Raw genomic sequence first — 6,155 nt, 5'->3', positions numbered from 1 at the left:
CAACTCCAGCTTAGTGGCAGGGCACACAGAAGGACCCCCCTTGGCAGCAGATGCGTGCTCCTCATCATCCTTTGGATCAGCTGGAGCCATCATCTTGCTGTCTCCTTTGCTCGTCTTCATCTGCTTCTTTGCTTCAGCCTCAATCTTCTTTGGTGGCCCTTTCGCGAATGGAAGTGGCCTTTGGCTTCGGACGGCAAGCAGGGTCATCAAGTTTGTATCACATCGGAAACACAACCTTGGCAAGCAGGGTTGTGGTAGTTTTGACCAGCCTGCCTTCTCCTCGTTCAAACTGTCCTCCAGAGTGAGTCACACCATGTTTTCATTCGGAAGCTAGAAACTTTCAACTCCTCAAACACGCCACTGAGCCAAACCTCTGCAAAGCAGTCCAACCAAAATTAAATGTGAGAACATGGCACTATCTGTAGTTTTTTTTCATTTACTAACACATTATTGATGGTTGCACACCAGAAGATGATAACCTGGTTACCAAAACAGTAAGAATGCACTACAAATGGCTCAGTTTTACTCACTCAGAGATCAAGCAAACAGAAAAAACTGCAAGAATGTTCAGTGTGTCCATTTAGAATAACCGAAAAGGAATGGACATATCATACATGACAGCATGCTTATGCCAAAAACCAAGAATGTTCATAGCAATTAAAGAATGCAGAAACTAACAACATACCATCAGACTAATATCGATCAGAAAAATGTTGAGGTGAGAAACATTTATTCAAGCTTTGGGACAACACAGAGATGAAAGGATAGATACCTTGGATCCAGAAGCTGCTGCAGACAGGGGAAGCTCCAGGGGCGCGGGTTGTGGTCGTACATGATCTCCCGCTGCCTGACAAGGCTCATGCAACCCAAGAAAGGAAAGAGGCTTTGGTGAGGTGACGAATCTGCAGCAGACAGTTCTAGACAAAAACATAAACATTTCATATAACCAGAATAAAACTAACACAGACTTATTTATTCATAGGTGGAACGGTATTCTATTTCCGATGCAGGAATAAATCAATTTAACCTGAATAATAGACACTTGGAGCTAATTGTACTTCTTAGAATAAAAAACTTTATTGCCTAGCATATTTAAGGAAGACTAAATATACAGTAGCATGGAGTCAGGCCGGAATGGTCAATCACTATGTCGGTAAAGCTAATAGTACTCGTAATTACACTAAAAGAAATAAAGTTTCTGCTAGCGGTGAGGAATATAAATTTAGGTAAACAACGTATGTAGAGTAGCCAGAATCTGAATGACCACGTACTCAAAGTCTACAAGACCATCATTTGTAATCTGAGTGGAAGTATAACCAGTCTGAAAAAATTTAAAGAGAGGAGGGCAATTTACTTTGTGTTTCTAACGCATGCATATGTAAGATGGTTTTCCCTCCGTCCTAGATTGGTAGTACAACTTCTTAAAGAAACACAATATTCTAACATGGGGACAATGCAAAATTATGTTTCTCAAAACAGTCATTTTTTCCAGATTTTGTAAGGGATCGCCGGTGACACAATAGGACTTATGAGAAAAAAGCAATGTGTTGGCAGCAACGAGATGCTCTACATTTCTCTCCTCAGAAAAAAAGAGTGGGAACTCTGTTTCAAATACCACGGAAGAACACAGTTTCAGCAACACTATGGTAAGTGCATCAAAGTATATACGACTAATGAGGTTCCTCTGTACAACAGAATTTTTTTCAGGATCTCTAGTTACCTTTGGCATGACTAAAAAATATAGAGGATACTTGGGGATACTTGGATTTAATAAAAGATAGGGTGACAATGTAAGTGATCTGCAAGATAAGACACATCCTGGACTTTACCCTACTAGTTAGTGTATGGTCGGAAAGATCAAGCACTTCCACTCTGAAAATATCAACCAGACCCATCATCTGCATGTAAAATTAAAGACCATCCCCAAACCACTCGAACAGAAAGATGTAAATTTGAGCATCACATACACAAATTAAAATCTATAAGCTTTTACCTCAAGAGTCAAGACCTGTTAATGATTTTAGCCATAAGCCGAGCTCTTGGCAATGGTCCTCCTCTTGGCCATTCCACCGAGCTGGCTGCGAGTTGAAACATCAAACATATGAGGAGGGACTAGTGGTGTGGAATTTGGTGCTAGTTTACAGTTATATAAATAAATGTGATGTGCACATTTTATTGAATATGTGATTTGGGCCAAAGCAAGTGACATAGTTTTATTGGCGGTTCAACATTCCCATTTGTGAGCATTAATTAGATTAGTCTACTCCATTTTCGGTTAACAATGGTGGATACATGCTATGTTGCCGGTCGTGCATTACTTTTCTAGTAACAACTGTCATGAACATGGGGGTGCTTTAGACGATGTGCATGGCAGCAGCCGGGGGAATAGAGGAGTGGAGATGGCTCACGATGGGGGTGCTTTAGATGATGCAGTGCACTACCGTCATGCCGTGGTAGGAACAGGGATACGCCGCCTCATCGAAGAGGGCGGGAGATCATAGGCGATGGCTGAGTAATGAAAGGTATTATGAGCATCAGAACAGGTTTGAAGAACATAACTCCGAACGTATTTCGAAAGTGCTAAGCCAAACAATCAGTAGCAGCTAACAAGTCGGTACTTTGTGAAATTTCTGACGAACTCGGAATAAAAGTATATGTCCAGAACTACGTAGTGATGTATGTCGACATGTCACAAGGTACTGCTGCTTGCAGTTCAAACTTATTAAGATTACTACAACTTGAAAATTAACAGAATGCAAAGTAATCACAATAACAAGAAACCACCAATGAGTCTAAATACAAATATTGCCAAATAATAAGGGCAGTTCAAGTAATACCATGGATTGTTGAGCTGAAAATATTGAATTCTTCACAGCCACATATCTACAGATAATCTGGTTAAGTAAGAATAAGTACAGGAAAATATATATGTGCATACAAATACAGTACTGATGAACAAGTATGCGTACTGTTCAGGTCCATCAGGAAAACCCTGCACGCACAAAATCTGTATTTCATGTTAGCATAAGACATGGTGTACACTACTAGATATCTAAGGTAGCTAGCTAGGAACTTAAGGGCTTGTAGTAATCTGTACTTTCTTTCTCATGGAGTGGGCAATGGAAGTGATTGTGCTCAACTCATCATAATAAGAACACAAATATATGTTGTCTAATCACAAGCTCTGAAAACACAAACTCTGAAAAAAGGAACTCATAAAGCACAATCTCTGGAACTCAAAACTTAACCCTATTTCTGGGAATTCAAATTTGACATTACATTGTCCAAGAGTAATTCTGCAAAACAAACCTGACTTGATTTTGGTACAACAACAAAGTTGAGTTGCTGCTGCTAAATGCTACAAACTACGATAATGCCCGGTGTCGCATGATCGAAACTCGAGATGTAATGTGGTTCTTTAGTGACTTAAAGTAGATGATAGCTGCATTCGCTCGCTGAAAAACCACCTACACGGCTTACACCTATCTCGAATTTTGATCATGCGAGGGACGAACATAACATCACTAGTTCTGAACTTGGTTGCAGAGGTCAAGTACAATCTGTGCGAATCTCGGCTTGGATATAGGCTTGGTCAGGTGAAGATCCATTCGTGCCTCCATGGCGTCCTGCAGCCCCTCCGCCGCGAAATTCGCGGTCAGCGCGATGATCGGGGTGCGTATGCCGTAGCGGATTTCTTCCTCGCGGATGCGCCTCGTCGCCTCATAGCCATTCATCACCGGCATCTGAAACAAACAAGAACAATATAGAGTTTCCAGCACTGTCAGATCAAATCGGAGTTTACCCGCTACGTGTGTCCGCCACACAGCCGCCGTGTGTAGCAGCACCGTCAATGAGGCAGAGCCGCCCGTGGGACTACCGGTGGGCGTTGGAGAGAGCAGAACAGAGTCGCGAGCGCTACGCCAGAGTCGTGGGCGAGCTCTCCAGGCCACGAGAGGCGGATCTGGATGGGGGGGAGGGGGGGGGGACGGAAGAGCGGCGGCACGGGAGCTCGGATCTGTTCGCTGCACCGACGAGGTCCACCGGTACACGCTGGAATCGAGCGACGTAGGCAGCGGCGGGGAGGCTTTCGTGGGGTGGGGAGGGAGAGACGCACGAGATAGAGAGAGGGAGGGCGTGCGGTGGGTTTCTGATTCGTTTTTTTGTTTCGTTTTTCCTCCTTCTCTTTAGCAATGGCACACCACCTACAAATGCGCCATTAGTAACCCTGGTTACTAATGGCACACCAGCTGATGGTGCGCCATTAGTAGTTTTGTAAAAACAATAATAGTGGCGCACCACCTACAAATGCGCCATTAGTAACCCTGGTTACTAATGGCGCACCAACTGGTGGTGCGCCATTAGTAGTTTTGCGAAAAAAATATAGTAGTGGCGCACTCGGTGAGTGGTGCGCCTTTACTAGTTAAACTAGTAATGGCGCACTCTGCCCCGGTGCGCCATTAGTACTTTTGCAAAAAAAAAATTATAGTAGTGGCGCACCGTGTGTGTGGTGCGCCACTAGTGTCCATCACACTAATGGCACACCTGCACATGGTGCGCCACTGCTATATAGTAGTGGCGCACTACTTGTGTGGTGCGCCATTAGTGTCTATATCATCTATAGCCCTTTTCCTAGTAGTGCTTCTTGTACCGACTCTTTTATGAAGAGAGATATTGACTTCAGATGGAATTTATTGGAGAGAACTAAACGCAACTCTGAAGATTGGGAGCTTGAAGAAGGTAAGGAGTCAGGTATGAATTTCAAGTTTGATTGCGTTAAATCCTTGGTTGAAACAAATACTTTTTGTCATTTTAGCGCTAAATATGGACTTCACTGTGAGATAGTAGCTTCATTGTCTGAATCCTTTGTTCCTCATATTAATCTCCCCAAAGAGAAGTTGTTTAAATATCATCCTCCTTTAGAAGTCAATGTAGTTAAACCCAATCCAGTTGAAGAGAGAGTCATTGCCTATAATGATCCTATTGTTCCTAGTGCTTACATTGAGAAACCACCTTTCCCTGTTAGGATAAAGGATCATTCTAAAGCTTCAACTATGATACGTAGAGGCTACATTAGAACACCTACGCCCCCTGGGAAAATTAGAGTTGAACATAGCATTGCTATTATCAAAGATATTCTGTCCGACGATGTTGAGGGACATAATATTCACTTCTGTGAAGATGCTGCTAGAATTGCTAAACCTCACGCGAGAGACAAACATAGGCCTGTTGTTGGCACACCTGTGGTTTCTTTTAAGATAGGAGATCATTGTTATCATGCTTTATGTGATGTGGGTGCTAGTGTTAGTGCAATACCTCAATCCTTATATGATGAAATCAACGATGAGATTGCACCTGTTGAGATAGAGCCTATTGATGTCACTATTCAGCTTGCCAATAGAGATACTATCTGCCCCGTGGGAATTGTTAGTGATGTTGAAGTCTTGTGTGGTAAAACGAAGTATCCTGCTGCTTTCCTCCTTCTTGCTACCGCACAAGATAGCTTTTGTCCCATCATATTTGGTAGACCTTTTCTCAATACCGTCAATGCTCATATTGATTATGAGAAGCAAACTGTCACTTTTGGCTTTGAAGGTGTGGCACATGAGTTCAGTTTCTCCAAGTTTGGTAGACAACCTCATGAAAAAGAGTTGCCTAGTAAGGATGAAACTATTGCCTTGGCTTCTATAGCCGTGCCTCCTACTGATCCCTTAGAACAATACTTGCTTGAGCATGAAAATGATATGCATATGGATGAAAGGGATGAGATAGATAGGGCTGTTTTAGCACAATATCCTATCCTTAAGAATAATTTGCCTGTTGAACTGCTTGGGGATCCACCCCCACCAAAGGGTGATCTTGTGTTCAAGCTTAAACAGTTGCCAGATACTCTGAAGTATGCTTATCTTGATGAAAAAGAGATAGATCCTGTTATTATTAGTGCTAGCCTCTCAGAGCATGAAGAAAAGAAGTTACTAAAAACTCTGAGAAAGCACCGTGCTGCTATTGGATATACACTCTTGATGATCATAAGGGCATTAGTCCTACTCTATGCCAGCACAAGATTAAAACAGATCCTCATTCCAAACCAGTTGCTGATCATCAAAGGAGATTAAATCCAAAGATGAAATAGGTTGTAAGAAAAGAAATACTAAAGC

The sequence above is a fragment of the Hordeum vulgare genome, chromosome 4H (genome assembly GCF_904849725.1).
Source record: "Hordeum vulgare subsp. vulgare chromosome 4H, MorexV3_pseudomolecules_assembly, whole genome shotgun sequence".
In the NCBI taxonomy this organism is placed as follows: Eukaryota; Viridiplantae; Streptophyta; class Magnoliopsida; order Poales; family Poaceae; genus Hordeum; species Hordeum vulgare.
This window is presented reverse-complemented; position numbering follows the sequence as displayed.